At 40.4% G+C, this 19,255-nt stretch overlaps 1 protein-coding gene across 3 annotated transcripts in view; it reads left to right on the forward strand.

Moving 5' to 3' along the window:
* Arhgap18 (Rho GTPase activating protein 18) overlaps positions 1–19,255 on the forward strand; it is a 146,241-nt gene that overhangs the window by 119,761 nt on the left and 7,225 nt on the right. The gene's annotated exons all lie outside the window — the stretch shown is intronic.

Genomic DNA, 19,255 nt, shown 5'->3' on the forward strand with positions numbered 1-19,255 from the left:
ACAGACATTACTGGACAAAATAGACCATCTCTATTAACCATGGAAGTGAACATTTTTAAGCAAAGTAAATACAAAATAAATAAATAAAAGTATAAACAGATTATATAGTATTTTACTGTGTTGTAGGCCATGCTTTTAATGTGTGTGTGTGTGTGTGTGTGTGTGTATGTTTATATAGGAAGGATGCAGGGGAGGGAGGACGGAATGAAGGAGGTAGGAAGAGAGAGAATATGTGATCATGTAGGAGACCCAACTATGGTCCAGGATGGACTGAAACTCACAAATAACAAAAGACAAATTGGAACTTCTGACCATCCTGCCTCAACCCCAGAGAGCTATATTGCAGATAAATACTACCATGTCCAGCTTCTATGCAGTGCCCAGTGGATTTGTTCATGCTAAACACACTACCCACTGAGCTGGATCACCAGCAACCCTCTTTGGTGTTAGTACAAAATATTGTGAATATAGCAAACAAAGTGTTTATTTCATTGAGTTTACCATAATTTCATCTTACCTCTAAATTCTCTCCAATCCATGGTACCTAGGAAATCCATTTATACTGATTATCATTTATCGAAAATAACCATTTCAATTTTCTTCTGCTACAAAAGTAAATTGGAGTAGGGAACTAAGAATTAAGTCTCCCTGTGGAGCCCCCAGCTGATGGGGGGGGGCTTATGCAAATAAGGTTGGCTTGGAACATAGGGATATACACCTGCCTCTGTCTCTAGAGCTATAGGATTAAAGACATATGCCACCATACCTGGCTTAAAAATATATTTTAAAAAGGGAGGGAGGAGGGGGAGAGAGAGTAAGGCAGACAGAAAAAAGAAAGAGAAAAAGAAAAGAAAAAAGAGAAAGAAAGAAAGAAAGAAAGAAAGGAAGGAAGGAAGGAAGGAAAGAAAGGAAAGAAAGAAAGAAAATTGGAGAGGAGCCTCTTGCCCTATCAACTTAGTCAGCTTGGGTGTTTATTCATTGTAAAAGTATGAAGGAGGATGGAAGTTTGAGTTCTGTGTCTGACACAAGAAGCTCATTCTGGGCAGAAGGAATAGTCTAACAGTCATAAGGCAGGAGCTTGGTTGGGTCATTTGAGCACTAGCACAGTATGAATATGCTGGCATGAAGCCTGCTTGGCAGCAGGGTAGTTTGAAATGAGGTCAGAAGGGCAGTCGCCATAGATCACACAGAACCTTGGAATTTGAATTTAACCCAAGCAAAATGAGGCCATTGCTAGATTTTGAGTAAAGGCATGAAATATGTGTGGTATGTAAAAGGAGTAGGAGGTCCTTAGATCCAAGGTAAGGGACAGTTGCAGTTGTGGCTCAGACTAAAGTATTGGTAGAGGAGTAGTTGGATTGCCATTGTGTTTTAAAGTTGGAGTCATTTGGATTCATTACTTGAAAATCATGAATTGTAAAAGAATAAAAGAAAGGGCAAAAAGAACAACTGCAGCAGAGGCAGACGGATCTCTTGAGTTTGAGGCCAGCCTAGTCTCGAGTGGTGACGCACGCCTTTAATCAAAGCACTTGGGAGGCAGAGGCAGGTGTATTTCTGAGTTCGAGGCCAACCTAGTCGACAAAGTAAGTTCCAGGACAGCCAAGGCTACACAGAGAAACCCTATCTCAAAAAAAAAAAAAAAAACAAACAAACGAATAAAAAAGAAAGAAAGAAAGAAAAAATCCAGACAGACAGACATTACTGGACAAAATAGACCATCTCTATTATCCATGGAAGTGAACATGAAGCTAAATTCTCAGTGAGTTCCTGGACAGCCAGGACTACAGATCAACTGTCTAAAAGAAAATCGCTGACCCAAAATTCGAAATTTGTGATATGAGGAATTAGGATGACTGGAAAGATCTTAATTTCAATATGGGATCTGTTGCATATGAGAAGTCAGATAGACGTCTAAAGCTAATGATAGACGTTTAAGTGACTTTGGAAGGCCAATCAAGACCCAGGTCAGCCAGAGAGGTCTACGGCTTGCCACTGCCGGTGGGAAAGCAGAAACTGGGTCCAGGCAGAGCCATGCCTCCATTCCGTATTTCAATGGGAATTTTACTACAAACTTGAGGCTCTAGTGTACTCAATTTAAGGCAGTCCTTGTGAGGGACAGTCTAGGGAGTACAATGAGGTTTGGTAAGAGACACAGGGTAAGACACAAGTGATAAAAGTATTTAAAGAACATTTGTTGAGATGTGGCAACCATCTGAAAGTTATGCTGCTTATTGGATTTTTGAAAAAAGACAAGTTTCTAATTGTGTGTATGTTTGTGTGTGAGAGCATGTGTGTGCATGTCTGTGTATGTTTGTGTGTGAGAGCATGTGTGTGATGTCTGTGTATGTTTGTGTGTGAGAGCATGTGTGTGCATGTCTGTGTATGTTTGTGTGTGAGAGCATGTGTGTGATGTCTGTGTATGTTTGTGTGTGAGAGCATGTGTGTGCATGTCTGTGTATGTTTGTGTGTGAGAGCATGTGTGTGCATGTCTGTGTATGTTTGTGTGTGAGAGCATGTGTGTGTAAGTGTCTGTGTATGTTTGTGTGTGAGAGCATGTGTGTGTAAGTGTCTGTGTATGTTTGTGTGTGAGAGCATGTGTGTGTAAGTGTCTGTGTATGTTTGTGTGTGAGAGCATGTGTGTGTAAGTGTCTGTGTATGTTTGTGTGTGAGAGCATGTGTGTGTAAGTGTCTGTGTAGGTCAGAAGAGGGGGTTGGGTCTCCTGGAGCTGCAGCTGCAGGTGGTTGTAAACCTCCCTATCTATGTAGGTGCTGGGACCTGAGTTCCAGGATGCCAGAGGAACACTAAGTGCTCCTCACCACTTCTCTATTTTTTCACTTTCATTGACATTTTCTCTCGCCACGTTTGAAAATAGTCTAATCATAAAGAGGTGTCTAATTAGATACAGCATGGCATATTTATATCACCTCATATAAAAATATACACAATATAAAATTTTTATATCATGAAGTACACTGAAAAGTAAATAAAATAAAATAAAAATAAAAGTGACACCAGTAAAGAGTAGAAAATAAGACTTGTGATGGGTGAGAATTAGGGCTGGTTTTTTTTTTTTTTTTCTTTTTCTTTTCTTCTAATTTCAGGGAAAGAACCCAGCGCTGACTACTGTATCCCTGAGCTAAATTCTCCAACTCCCAAACTTTGTAAACATTTACCCGGTGTAAGACACATTGCTAATGATTTTGTAAACATTATCTTATTTTAAAATCCTGTTTCCGTAGTTAGGGTATATTGTCTTATTTCAGATAAGGAAAGAATATTTTAAACAGCAATTTTAATCTTCTGTAGAGGGAAAAGAGTTGGGATTGAAGACCAACTCTCTTTAAAACCTACCAGTTCTTACTGATTTTCTGAAACGGCATCAGATTGTAGCCTCTAGGAAGAATCTATTCCAAATCTTTGAGTTCATTGTGTTGGTTCTGATTATGTGCTGCTGCTGGTATGAAATGACACACAGGTAGCTTTTAAAATAAGCCTGAGTAGGGGGAAAGGGCCAGTTGAAAAAGAAATTTAGAACAAGAGCTAGCAGGAGTAGGGAAATGTGGCTACTGGTCGTATGTTAGGCGTATGTGAGACTGAATTCTGTTAGTGAGACTTGCCTACTTAGGGGTGGGTTGCAGTTCCTGCGTCACTCAGAGCTTCAGATACATCTTTGAAGTTAACCTAGAAATTATACTCGAGGGCACAGAATGCTGTGTAACTCCAGGGTGATTCAAGGGTGAGAAAACAGCAAGACAGACCCAAGGCATGCTCGTATTTACATAGTGAGTCACTGAAAATGGGAAATGACTTGTCAGAATTAAGAGAAACACGAAGAATGTATGTTGTCTTAGAATCTCAGGCAAGAAGAGCAAATTTAGGAAGTGCTGATGTAGAAGCACCAAATACTGCAGAAAAGTCAATGATGACTGTCACTCTGGAGTATTGTCAGACCTGGATAATAAAGCCAGGTAATTAGGGATTGGGGTGGCGATCTTAAAGATACTATGTATGCTATTAAAGCTAAGTATATACAACTGGACATTCATGCTATTAAGATAAGCTTGACTAGATAAATGAGTTCTTTGAGCCAAGTTATAATACTTAATTTGCCTAATAAGACAAATATTTTCATGACTACAATGTATTAATCGATATGAACATGAGTGTTCTCAAATACTATTAAGTTTTGTCCATTATGATAGGAAGATACAATCACAAAATTATAGACCATTAGAAATAGTTATTTTCTGTTAGCAATTAACTTATTGGGCTCTTGTTCTCTCTATATACCCAGTTTTGGTATATGTAAACTTATATATTTAGTTGTATTTCAGTGGGGAGGGAACTAAGGATGGAACCCTCTATTTAGGCACACAGAGTCCCACTGTACTGTACTCTAAAACATGTATCTTCTCTGATATTGAAAAAGTAGAAACAATAGCATCTGAGCCCCAGCATGAAGTCCCTTTGTGAATGTTGTTCTTTCTCCTACTTGTTCGGCACACTTTTTCCTGCTTTAGTCTTCTTATGCTAATCACAGACATCCTTCCTTGCACCTGTAATTCCTCAGATGGCCTCTGTCTAATAAGCATGCACGGGCAGCTTTGATGATCACTTAGTGACAAATTGCTGAAGCTCCCAGGCTTCATTTCCAGCCTGGTCTTTGATTTACGTGATCCTTCCACGGCTGCCCACCTCCCAGAGAGACTTTTACAAGCTTGGGCTGTAGGAGTCCCATATATCTGATGTTATCTCCCACTTCTGGTCACATGGGCTCAGGAAACCAAACTTCTCATGGTGTCCTTCACTTCGACGTTCCCTCTGAATGACCTGGTGTCAGACACTAAAGCAGAGCTCCAGTTTTGAAATGTTTCCAAAAGCCCCAGATGATCTTGTAAGAGATTCAGGTTTAAGGACATGGGCTGGAGGATGCTGGAGTCAGCTGAATAACAATCAGGCTCTGGTGGCTTACCCATGAGCCACAGCCCTCCTAGGCATTCACCTGGGGTTTCATTGAGAAGGTCGTCAAGAGTATTGATCATTGTGACAGGTAGTGATCACCAGTTCTAGCACCTACTTTTTAGATCAGGACAACAGAGTCTAGCTTAACTTGGAGACTCATGTGGAAAATCAAATCAAACGTCACACTCTTATTTTTATGACACACTCCATCTTAAATAGAAAATACAAATATCATGTAAAAAAAATAGGACTTATTTCACTGTGAATTAAATGCTAATCAACTTCCGTAAACTCTTAGGGCCCTTGATGTTTTCTGAATCTGAATCAGGTTAAAGTTAAAGGCATTCTGATAACAAAGACCACATTTGGCACACTGTTTAAGCCAGAAGAGCTCTTTATATCACCACGACCACCTTCCTTGTATTGGAAGTTCACACTAGGGTGACCTACATGTCATTTTGCTTAAGATACTTTGCTAAAATGTCCTTACTTAATTTTCTAAAGTATATATTACATCTGACCTTTTAAAGAAATCCTTATTTCTAATTTGCTCTTTTGATGATAAAGGGTTTTCTGTAGCTCTAAAAGTGTCAGTTTTCCATTCACATGGGTTTCAAGGGAGAAGAAGAATGTCTTATGACTGTACGGTAAATTTTTGGAGGGCAAAACTATAAGGAATGTAATGGTTACACCTGACAGAAAAGGCAGGGGAGATCATGGTTTATTTAACCAGATCAGAACTACAATCAGATTTCTCTAAGCACACCTTAGCTCAATATATAACATGTGTGAGGACCATTTGAGAGCATTTTTTTTTCTGTTAACACTAGTCTTGGTGTACAGAGGAAATTAACATTCTTTCCATTGTAAACTCACTGAGAACTGAGCTAGAAGGGCACATTAGTCTATATCCACGGCAGACCTGCTGTATGTCAGACAACTTCTGTTCCCAGGCAGACTGCTCTCCAAAGTCATGGATGATGTTACTGCTGCTAGTCAGCATATCAGTCAGGGTTCTCCAGAGGAGCAGAACTTATAGAATGAATATGTATAAAGTGGGTTTACTAGAGTAGCTTACAGGCTGGTCCAGCTAGTCCAACCATGACTGTCTGCCAACAGAAGAATCCAGGACTCGTGCAGTAGCCCACAAGGCTGGATGTCTGACCTGTTCTTCAGTGCTTGTCAGAATAGCGAAGAAGTAGATTCTAATGTGAAGGAATAGACTTGTCAGAGAGACCAAGCAGGCAAAGGGGAAGCTTCCTTCTTCCATATCCTTTCTATAGGTAGCCACCTGCAGGTGTGGCTCAGCTTAAAGGTGGATCTTTCCCACATCAAAAGATCAGTATTAAAAATGGGTCTTCCCACTTCAAATGATTTAAGTAAGAAAAACAAAATCCCTCACAAGTGTGCCCAGCCATTTGGGTTTTTAGTTCATTCCAGATATAGTCAGGTTTACAATCAAGACTAGCCATCACACATCCACCCCCTGTCAACTTAGTGCACAGTCGTATCTCCTTATGGTATGCTTAATTTCTAAATGAAAACAATAGCCAGGTTATAATTATGTCCCAAATTCTATAACTATTCTATGTAAAATTGCTAACACATTATATATTTAATCAGGTCATAATTATACCTACTGTAATACAACTATCCCTCATACAATTGCAAGAACATTATACATTTATTTATTTTATTTTATTTATTTATTTATTTATTTATTTATTTATTTTTTTGAAGACAGGGTTTCTTTGTATAGCCCTGGCTGTCCTGGAACTCACTTTGTAGACCAAGCTGGCCTCGAACTCAGAAATCCACCTGCCTCCGCCTCCCAAGTGCTGGGATTAAAGGTGTGCATCACCATGCCCGGCTTACCACTGATATTCTTATAATTGGTACTATACTACATGAAAAAGAAATTGAGGAAAGAAAACACAAATGTCTATATACAAATACATTCTTAACAAAATACAACTGAAACACTTATATAAGTAATAGCCTTCATGTCTGCAAACTGCTCCTGTGGACTTAGTTGGTATTTAAAACTACCTTCCTCTACTACCAAGTCTGTATTTCTTTTGCACTTAACAAGTACATGAGCAGGTCTTGACACTTTCTAGGAGTGACCCATACATTCATTCCTGAAGGGACTGAGCCCTTTGACACACTGCTTAGATTTTAATCATAGGCCATTGTAGCACCAAAAGATGCCTTAAGGATCTCCTGCACTCCAGACATGATCCTTCTTATCTCCATTGTAGAGAAGCAATCCAATATCCCCATGGTAATCTAGTTCAATCCTCCTAACACTGTTAGCTTGTTGGCTTAAGGATATCAGAAGCCCAAAGTGGCCAAAGGAAAGTTAGTTTTCAAGACAATGAAATATTATATCTCCTGGCAGAAGCACTTCTCGTTCTGGAACAAAAATTTCTAGGCCAGCAGAACTTAAGGTTATGATAACAGGAAGCCATGCTTTCCCTACAATATCACTAGGGGTAACAGTGAGTGGAACTATTCCAGTTTCCACCCCTTTGATTCTTGGATCTATGGATCTTGGCTATGGGAGAAACCACACCATATATTAGAGACTGATTCAAAACATGCACTGCCTTCTGAAGAACCCTGCCCCACCCCTCCATGCTGCTGCAACCTAATTGGCGATGTAACTGTGTTTTCAGAAGGCTATTCCATCATCCTATCAGGCCAGATGCTTCAGGATGGTGGGGAACAGGGTAAGACTAGTAAATTCCATGATTGTGGGCCCACTCTCATTTCTCTGGCTGTGATGTGAGTTTCTGGTCAGAAGCAATACTGTGTGGAATATCTTGATGGTGATTAAGGCATTCTGTAAATCCAGTGATGGTGGTTTTGGCAGAAACATTAAATGCAGGAAAGGCAAATCCATGAAAAGAATAAGCCCAGTGAGGACACGTGTTGCCCTTTCCATGGAGTAAATGGTCCAATGTAGGCAACATTCCACAAGGTCACTGGCTGTTCACCCTGTGCAGGAATGTCATATTTGTTACCTTTAGGTGCCATAATGGTGCCTGAGTTATATCTGTGGCTCAGTGTTGGTCTCTGTTGTTTACAGGTCTGGCACTTAACAGTAACTGTAGCCCAGTCAGCCTTGATGAGGAAAGTCCATGTTGTTGAGTCCATGAATAGTTTACATCTCTGCTACCATGGGCATTTTGTTCATGGGTCCATTGAGCAATAGCAGCAGGGGTGGCTGGGAAAAGAGGCTGACTATCCAGAGAAGGGGTCATTCTATCTACTAGATTACTAAACTCTTCTTCTGCTGAGGTCCTCTTTTGTTTTTGATTCACTTTTATATGTACCTTCACATCCTTTGCCCATTTGGAGAGATCTATCCACATTCTTCTTTCCCATATGTCTTTCTCACTAATTTTTCTATCATGTGCTTTCCAAGTCCCTGACCATGTAGCAAGTTCATTAGCTACAGCCTATGACTCAGTAAAGAATCACATCTGGCAGCTTCTGCTTCCAAGCAAAATGTATGACCACGTGTACTGCCAAAAGTTATCCTTACAGTGAAGTTTTTCTCTTGCTGGTGTCTTTCCTGGTTGTCCCAGAAATTTGTTGTAATGCTGCAGCTGTCTACTTCTGGATGGTGCCTGCATAATGTGTAGAATCATCAGTAAACCAGGCCATAGTCTTCTCTTCCTCAGTCAACCAATCATAGGGTACACCTCATTAGGCTGTAGGTACGTGCCTAGCCACAGATAGCAGTGTAATGGAAGTAGAGACCATAGGCATTTGTACGACTTCTTCCTATAACTTGCTTGTATTTTTTCAGGATCAGCTCAGCCCAATCACTGTGTGTGTGTGTGTGTGTGTGTGTGTGTGTGTGTGTGTGTCTGTCTGTCTGTCTGTCTGTCTCTCTCTCTCTCTCTCTCTATATATATATATATACATATATATATATAAGATAAATAGCTATAATATATATAATTGCTAAAATATATATTTTGCTAATATATTGCATATATATTGGTAATATATTATACACACACATACATATATATACATATATATATATATATGTATAATCTATTACAGATTGCTGCTGTGCATTTCCTATTTTATGACTTGATGAGTCAGAAAATACTCCCAGATCATGTTGGTCAGCTCAGGTTGCATTGTAACTTTATGGACCATTGTCAAATGTGTAGTCTCCTCTAAGTCTGAAGGGCTATTTTTCAAAGGGAAAATAGTTGTCTGTAGATGATGGCCTTGATTCAAGATCCCAAAGGTTTCTTATATAATTCATCTATAGCGGACTGCCAAAGCCACCAAACAGCATCCCTATCTGCCACTGACACCTCAAGTACCATTGGGACTTCTGGGTCATATGGTCCAAAAGGTAGAGCAGATTGCATAGTAGCATGGACCCATTGAAGAGCCTTCTCCTGTTCCAGGTCCCACACAAAGCTAGCAGCTTTTTGAGTTACTTGGTATATGGGCTGTAGTAACACACCCAAGTGAAGAATGTGCTGTCTCCAGACTCCAAATAGATCACTAAATGTGCTTCTTTCTTGGTGGGGGGAGATGTCAGGTATAATAACTTATTCTTTACCTTAGAAGGAATGTCTCTCCATATCCCACACCATTGGACTCCTACAAATTTCACTATGGTAGAAGACCATTGAACTTATTGTTGGATTTCTCATCCTCTGGTATGAGTCCAAAATGTTGCTACCTCCTACTCAAGTGGCTCAATTAGTATAATGTCATCAATACAATGCTTTTGTGGAAGAGATAGATGATCAAGATCCCTTCTAAGTTATGACTAGAAGCTTGAAACTTAATATATCCTTGAGATAAAACTGTAAGGTGTACTACTGGCTTTGTTAACTGAAAGCAAATTGGTTCTGGTGGTCCTATGGACAAGAACCAAGAAAAGGTCATTTCGTAGGTTAATAGGTGCATACTATGTACCAGGAGATGTGTTAATATGCTCATGTAAGGGCACCCCATCTGGTACAGCAGTTGTGATTGGAGTCACTACTTGACTTAGTTTTCAATAGTCAGCTGTCATTCTCCATGATCCATCTGTCCTTGTAGTGGCCAGATAGGCGAGTTAAAGGGGAGTGGGGTGGTGAGAGATGTGGTGGAAACCACGACTTCTGCAGTTTTCAAGTCTTTGCTGACATTAGTTTCTGCAATTCCTCTAGGGATGTGATACTAGTTTTGATTCACTATTTTCCCTGGCAGAGATAACAACCACAACAGCTCTTAGTCCACAGATCAGGGAACCAATGTGAGAATTTTGCCAACTTCTATCCCAATTATACATGGTAGGACCAGGGAAATAATTACAGGATTAGTTTGGTGACCCACTGGACCTACTGTGAGTTGGATTTCAGCCAAAACCTCATTAATCACCTGAATTCCATAAGCTGCTACTTTAACCAGAAGGCCTCGATGTTTCTCAGAGTCTCCTGGCATCAGTATTAATTCAGGACCAGTATGCAAGATTCCCCAGAAAGTCTGATTCTTTCCTTTTCCCTAGTGTACAATTACTCTTGTAAAAGGCTATAAGTCTCCCTGGGGAAGGGATGGAAGGCTAACACTAAAACTTTTAGGTATATTATCAATATCCTTCCTCAGGGGAAGCTAACCACAACTCCATTAGAATCTTCCAACCAGCTCAAGTCTGAAAATTGGTTTATGGGCCAAGGCTCCTTTTTGTTGTGATACAATGGAGACATACTTTCATTTGTTTGAGAATTTTTCTGATTATACAAATCAAGTAAAGTTGCAATAGATTACTTATCTATGGCATGCCTAGACGCACCATGAGTGATTAGCAAGCACCAAAGGTTCATATGAATTATGATACCGAAAAACTCACCTTGCTTGTGCTGACCATTATGGGTGAGGCCACCATGGGCATTGCTTTATTTATACTGCCCATTACAATGACCACTATCACTTTGGCTTTGGTAATTCAGTGCTGCCATCTGGTTCCTGCTACTTCAGAGCCCAATTAAGGCCATTGCATTTAATTCATCCATCTGAGCAGCCATTTCTCCAACCCTAAGTTCTGACACATAGAGAAGGAGCACAAAATACTTCTTCAACTGTGTTAATGACCCTTTCACCATTTTGCTTCTTATAGGATTAGCAAAGAACAAGTCTTCTGGGCCTTTCCATTGTGGAGGATTAGGTGTTACATCTACTCTAGCATTGCCATTTCCCTGAGCCTTCAAATCCCTTCATCCTTTTAGTAGACCATCTTTTGACAAATGTTTCAGCCAACCATTCAAACTTTTGACCCATTTTTAAGCGTGTAAGCTTCTGTATTGAATATAGAATCTCTAGTCTGTGTACCCGTATCAACAAACTCAGCCTTATCCGTTACCTCCTACTGTTATCCCACACCCATAAAATCCATTCCTGCACATTATTTCTCAGACTTCTGCTCAATTGATCTCTTTAGAAGGATAGTGCATTTCCTCACAGACTACACTTTTTATCTCCCCTCTAGGAACCTGTTCAGCCTTAAGTCTGGATATAGGTCTAAAAGCAACTATTGATGGGCCCCAAGGGATGTCAGTATTGTCTTGCCCCGCATCTCCTTCTGAGAAAGTCACTGCTGATTTAGCAAAAAATTAAAGGTGAATTTCCTCTGTCAAAAGTAGAAAAGGCAATATTTCAATGGGTTGGGGTAAGAATGTATCTGCTGAGGGTAGAGAGACTACTTCCACCAGTGAGATAATCCGTTGAGAATCTGAGGATTCAAAGTTCTCAGCTTCAATAGGGTCTTCCTACACATCTTCATCCCTAGTCACAGAATCCCATTCTTTTGCAATTAATGTTCTCACTTTAACTGCTGGCACTCTCTGAGCCTGGGACTTGAATTTTCACTGTAATTCAGCCAACATTATAAGGAGAGCTTCAGTTTGATTTTTCTGCTAAAATTAGCTCTGTGGTTGCTGGAGAAAAGATTCTCTTCTAGGGCACATTAGAAACCTTTACACCATTTATATGCATCTAGAGAGATGATCTGTTTTGTTGCTGAGTTTATTGTCCTTCACCATATTCTGAGATTCTAGAATTTTATCACAGAGCTCAGTCTTTCTTTGTCAGCTCATCCAATGATGCTAGAAGCAACCATCCATCATCTCATGTTTCCTTGTTTCCCTAGAAACTGTCAAAAGTATTGTATGTGGTCACCAAATCTATTGCCTCTAACAGTTGGTGAATCAGGATAATCACATGACATTTGTCTTAAGTTTGCAAAATAGTTCACACTATGGGCTTTTAGTATTCTCTAAGCTTCTAGGAGAGGCTTCAGTAACCATAGGTTAGCAAATTGGAAAGTCTATTCCAGACACATAAACAATCATCCTTATACTTTTGTTGCTCTAGAATCACTTCTGGCTCCAAAATCTGTATTAACAAGGGTTCTCTAGAGGAACAGAATTTATATCTGTCTGTCTGTCTGTCTGTCTGTGTATAAAGGGGATTTATTTAAATGCTTTTCAAGATGTGGTTCAGCTAGTCCAACAATGGCTGTCTACCAACAGAAGGACTAAGAATATAGTAGTTGTTCAGTTCACCAGTCTGGCTTTCTTAGCTGGTCTTCAGTATATGCCAGAATCCTGAAGAAGTAGGCTTTAATGCCAGTGAAGGAATGGACTTTACAATAGGAACAAGGGTGAGCAGACAAATAGAACAAGCCACCTTTATCCATATTTTTAAATGTAGGCTGCCAGTAGAAGGTGTGAACCAGATAAAACATGAATCTTTTTCCCTCAAAAGATGAAGATTGAAAAATGGGTCTTCCCACTTTAAACAATTTAGTTATGATAAAAAAATCCCTCAGAGCTATACCCAGCTACTTGGATTTTAGTGAATTCCAGATATAGTTGCATTGTCAACCAAGAATATCCATTACAGCCATGAAATGTGAAGGTCACAAAGATTATTCTGTGTATAGCTTCATCTACTATTATTTCATATGTGAGCTACTATTATGTTATATTGTTTGGCTTGCAGATCAGGCACAGTAGCTTTTCTAAGCTTGGCAGCTCAATGTAATTAGTATACTAATATCATTTGCATTGGATACAGTGTGAGTCTGGAGTTTAACTGAGTCTGCCATATACCACTTAAACAAGATCATTGGTATCATTTATTGCTTATCATTTATATATAAATATCACTTGCCATCCCTTGATAATATACTCAGCAAAACCTTTTTGAAAACATCTTAGTGATTTCCATCTTTACATTTTTGCAAAAGCAGCCTCACACTGAGTCACTCTCAGTTGCTGTATTGTGAGGGGAAATGGAACAGTTAGTTGCAATGCCTTAAATAAGTAGAGGCCTGCTTCTGTCTTAGATAGAACATATCCTGTTTCATGGCAAGTTCCTTAGTTGCCAGAAATGTCAAAAGATAACCAGAGAAAGTGCCATTTGCCCCTAGTGGCTTGGGCATTGAAGAATTCACTAATTGTGGTAAGACAACCTTTCTACAGTGCCTAGTTTAGGAAGGGTTATCACTAAAATGCCTAACTTACTCCTTTTGTAGAGAGTGAGAAATATAGGAGATGGTAATTTCCACAATCATAAGGAGCCTGTGATAGAATGTCCATGTGACCCTCCCCAATTTAGGAAAAGCCAACTCTGGTACCATATATCTGTAATATGACAATTTGCTTACATTACACGTATACTTGAAAATTATGGCATACCCTCAGAAGCAGGGTTTTGAAACTGTGTGAGAGGTGGTGCTCTTTTAGAAGTTCTGATACCTCACTGAAACTTACTATGTCTTGAGAAATTCCATTGCTTTCTCCAAGGCCACACTTCCTGAGCTCATTTTGAGAGTGTAGGATATGGGTCACATTATTAGTATAGATATTAAGTTTTTGTAGGAATATCTCAGGAAAAGAGCGGCTATTCATCAAGTAAACACAGGCTGCTGCTGAGTGAGCATCTTGGACTTCCTGCAGAAGTGACTGAATTTACCTCTTATAGTACTCTTTATTTTCTTTTCAGCAATTTTGTCGCTTCTTGTCTTTGCAGAGTGTAGGGAGAAGTACAAAGCAACAGAGGGCAATTGGGTGTATTAATCTTCGACAAAGTGCTTATGTTTTTTTTTAACCATTAAAAACAAATTCATAGAGACACCCAGGATCACACAACATCTGCCTCAACATCCGGAGTAACTGGGACCCTTGAGATCTAGGGACTCAGGAAACCCACCCCCACCCCCAGCCCAGCTGAGTCAAGGATTCCTCCCAGTTTGCACTCCTGCCCAAGTGGACTCAGGGCACTGTCTCCTCACCCACTCCTACAACACCCAGAGGAAGCTCGACTCCCAGGTACTGTGACACACACACGGGGACACAGGATCACAGAGGAATCTCTACTCCCAGGAAATCTGACATATCCAGGATCACTGGAGCTCTGACACACCCAAGATCATAGTTGAGGCCACAACATCTGCCCCAACACCCTGCATAACTGGGACCCCCACCTAGCCAGAGGCACAGGTTTCTTCCAGCTTGCACCTGTGTGCAGAGCAGACCCAGAGCTTTGGCTCCCCACCCACTGGTGCAACACCCAGAGAAAGCTTGCCTTCCAGGAGTTCTGCCACACCCAGGATCTCAGGATCATAGGATCACAGAGACAACTGGACTCCCAGGAATTCTGATAAAAGCAGGCTCACAAGAGGGACAGGCTCCAGCCAGAGACAGCAAGGGCAGTGATAACTAAGCGCAAGACCATAAGCAACAGAAACCAATGCTACGGGCTGGCGAGATGGCTCAGTGGGTAAGAGCACCCGACTGCTCTTCCGAAGGTCCAGAGTTCAAATCCCAGCAACCACATGGTGGCTCACAACCATCCCCAACAAGATCTGACTCCCTCTTCTAGAGTGTCTGAAGACAGCTACAGTGTACTTACATATAATCAATAAATAAATCTTAAAAAAAAAAAAAAAAAAAAAAAAGAAACCAATGCTACTCGACAACATCAGAACACAGTTTTCCCACCACACCAAGCCCTGGATACTCAAACACACCTGAAAAGCAAGATTCAGATCTAAAATCCCATCTAATGAATATGATAAAGGACTTTAAGAAGGACATAAATAACTGCCACAGACCCTCTGGGCCCCTTTGTCTGCGTGGAACGGGTCTCTAGTCACGGGTGGACAAAGCGTAGGATGAATTGACAGACGCACACAGGAGAGGTCGTGTGGAATCTGAATGTAGTTTTCAAATCGAGCATCAGACTTTTTATGCAGAAGACAATAAGGAAGTTGGGTGACATATTCACAAGGTACAAAGAGGTAACCGGAATTTTACATAAAACAGAGGAATGCAAACACAAAAGGTCTAATGGGAACCATCTGGGATAGAATTCATTGTTAACAACTGGGATCAAAAAGGGCTCCACCTAAGATTCGCTTAATCTTAGAAGCCAGGGTCAAGGGCTTCGCGCCCTTGCCATAGTTACTATTTTAGTCTATTGTATAGTCCACCTTCCCCTTAGGCCATTGTAAATACGTGTGTATGGGTGTAACTTCGCTATAGTTCTAAGTATCTATTCTGGTTTCTCCTTTGGTCTGAAACTTTCTTCTTCCTTAGTGATGGTAGATTCCTGTGAAGGGCAGTGACCTAACTTTTCCTCAAAGTAATAGTGTAATACCAGGGGCAGTACTGAATTCCAAGCCCAAGGTCTTGCTCAAGGACATTCTAGGACTGTTGGAACACTGGCTTTAGCTAAGTCAGAATTCAATCTTAAAAGGCACTTATAATAGGAAAACACTAAAAGAGAGCATGTGGATCCATACACTAGACTAACGCGGGAATGGAAAATTAATGTATGGGTTAGAGGGAACGCCAGACTCCAGGAGGAGAGCTTCCTTGAAGCTCTCTACCTCATGAGTGACTTTCAAGCCTCTCGGCTTAAGCTGACTCGACTGGAGTGCGTGGCAAATAACTCCCTTAAAGAAATACTGGAGAACACAGGTAAACACATAGAAGCCCTAGAAACAAGTAAACGAGGAGACACATGAATCTCTTACAGGAAAACACAAGCAGGTAAAGGAAATGAACAAAACCATCCAGGATCTAAAAATGGAAATAGAAACGTTAAAGAAAGCACAAACGGAGACAACCCTGGAGATGGAAAACCTATGAAAGAGATCCAGAGTCACAAATGCAAGCATCACCAATAGAATCTAAGAGATAGAAGAATCTCAAGTATAGAAGATACCATAGAAAACATTGACACAACAGCTAAAGAAAATACAAAAACCAAAAAGCTCCTAACTCAAAACATTTAAAAAATTCAGGACACAATGAAAACACTGAACCTAGGAAATTATACATATAGAGGACAATGAAGATTCCCAATTCAAAAGGCTAGCAAATATCTTCAACAAAATTATAGAGGAAAGCTTCCCTAACCTAAAGAAAAAGATGTCCATGAACATCCAACAAGCCTACAGAACTCCAAATAGACTGGACCAGAAAAGAAATTCCTCTCATCCCGTAATTCGTCAAAACAATAAATGCACAGAACAAAGAAAGAATTTGAAAGCGGTAAGGGAAAAAGGTAAAGTAACATATAAAGGGAGACCCATCAGAATTGCTCCAAACTTCTCAAGAGACTCTAAAAGCCAGAAGATCTTGGGCAGATGTCATACAGACCCTAAGAGAACAAAAATGCCATCCCAGGCTACTACCCCCAGCATAACACTCAATTATCATAGAGAGAGAAACCAAGATATTCCATGACAAACCAAACTTAATCAGTACCTTTCCAGCAATCCAGCCCTATAGAAGATAATAGATGGAAAACTTCAACACAAGAAGGGAAACTACACCCAAGAAAAAGCATGAAGCTAATTTCACAACAAACTCAAAAGAAGAGAACTACACAAGCATAATTCCACCTCTAACAACAAAAATAACAGGAAGCAACAATCACTGACCCTTAATATCTCTCAACATCAATGGACTCAATTCCCCAATAAAAAGACATAGACTAACAGACTAAATATGTAAATAGGACCCAGCATTTTGCTGCATACAGGAAATGCATTTCAGTGTCAAAGACAGACACTACCTCAGAGTAAAAAGCTGGGGAAAAACCAAGCTGGAATAGCAATTCTAGTATCCAATAAAGACTTTCAGCCAAATGTTATCAAAAACGATGGGGAAGAATACTACATACTCTCTCACCAATGGATAGATTATGGAAACAGAAACTAAACAGAGACACAGTGAAAATTATGAACCAAATGGACTTAACAGATATCTAGAAGATGAGGGGTGGAAGTATAGATGGTCCGGAATTTGAAAGTAGGTGTGTAGCAGTGGGGGAAGGGGAACTGAGAGTAGCCACTAGAAAGTCCCAGATGCCAGGGACCCAAGAGGTTCCCAGGACCCAACAGGGATGACATTAGCCAAACTACCCAACAAGGGAAGCTAGAACCTGTAGAGACCATATCGAGTGGATAGGCATGGCCCCCAGTTGAGTGGACCACCCACCCACCTCAAAAATAATAAATCAGAACTCCTCCTGTCAAAAGGAAATTCAGAGACAAAGAGTGGAGCAGAGACTGAAGGAAAGGCCACCCAGAGACTGCCCCACATAGGGATCCATCCCATCTGTAGACACCAAACCCAGACACTATTGCTAATGCCAAGAGGCTCGTGCTGACAGGAGCCTGTTAAAATTGTCCTGTGAGAGGCTCTGCCAGAGCCTGACCAATATAGTGCACTTAACTAAACATTGGACTGAGCACAGGGACCCCAATGAAGAAGTTAGGATAAAGACTGAAGAAGCTGAAGGGGTTTGTAACCTCAGAGGAAGAACAATATCAACAAACCAGAATCCCCCCAAAGAAAGCTCCCAGGGACTAAACCACCAACCAAAGAGTGCATGTGGAGGGTCCCATGGCTCCAGCTGCATATGTAGCAGAGGATGGCCTTGGTCTTGTGCAGGCTCAATACCCCAGCATGGGGGAATGCTAGGGCAGTGAAGCAGATGTGGGTGGGTGGGTGGGAGCACCTTCATAGAAGCAGGTGGGAGGGGGATGGGATAGGGGGTTTGTGGAAGGGAAACTAGGAAGGGAGAGAGCGTTTGAAATGGAAATAAATAAAATAACCAATAAAAATGAAAAAAAGAAAATACATACTCATATATCTTGGTATAGAAAAATGTTACTGTCATTATTCTATTGTGTTTGATGAAAATATTGTTAAGTATTTTTTTTTTCTCCTTTGAGTCTGTGAATCATGGTGGGGTAGGTAGTTTCTATGGAGTCTGAAGTGTTTTAAATGAGCCTTGGGACAGATTTGGTTGATATATACCCACAGGGCTTAGGACCTACCACGTAGGCTAGATATTTTATTTTTTCGCCAACAGGAAAATAAACCACCAGGAATAACAGGAGAAAGGAGAGTAACTGCCAAGGGCCCGGACTGTTGAGCTCTTTGTGACAATATATTATTTTTCTAGTTCATTTTCGTCTGAAAAGGGTTCATTAGATCTTCTGAATATGGAATTGTATCTTATCATCTCAAGTGTTTGCATTTTAATTTCGCCATGCACAATACATTTTCATTCCCTAGGGTGGGGTAAAGGGTGACTATGGAAAGAACTTTGTTATTACTTTTATTAAGCAAATTCAAATGTAGTTGGCACTGTAAATTAAGCAGGATTTCCTAATTTTAATGTCATCATAAGTACATAGTTATATTCAAACCCTGGTTTTCCAGTTAGGGCCATGTGCAAAGTAATAGTGAGGATAGAGTATGTTAATTCAAAGTAACAGTTTGTTTCCATCACTGTGTGGACAAGGTGAACAGAGGTTATGAATATAGCCTCAGTATTTCAAGTGTCTCAGTTACAGTTTTCACTCCAGCATTCCAGTTGTTGGTGTCAGCTTATTGTCTTCTGTTTCCCATGATGGAAACAGATAACTGTGACTAAGCCATCATGGGCAATGTTCAGATTAGGGAAGAAGCTAGAGAGTAATCTTAGGGGAGAAAGTCCTGCAGTCTGAGTGTGCTTCATCATTAATACCTGCTCTGAAAGGAACATATACCTCTGCCCCACCTCACCCCACCCCACATATACCACAGGAAATGTTCCATCTACTGTTGAAAGTAGGTCATTTTCTAATATGTTACAGATGAAAGAAGTCTGTCACCTTGTTACATTGTTAAGTGGGCTTTCCGGAAGGGTCAGGGTCATGGCAAGGTCAGAGTACACCAGTTGGGACAGATTGCATACCAGATA

This window comes from Mus musculus, chromosome 10, assembly GCF_000001635.26.
Source record: "Mus musculus strain C57BL/6J chromosome 10, GRCm38.p6 C57BL/6J".
In the NCBI taxonomy this organism is placed as follows: domain Eukaryota; kingdom Metazoa; phylum Chordata; class Mammalia; order Rodentia; family Muridae; genus Mus; species Mus musculus.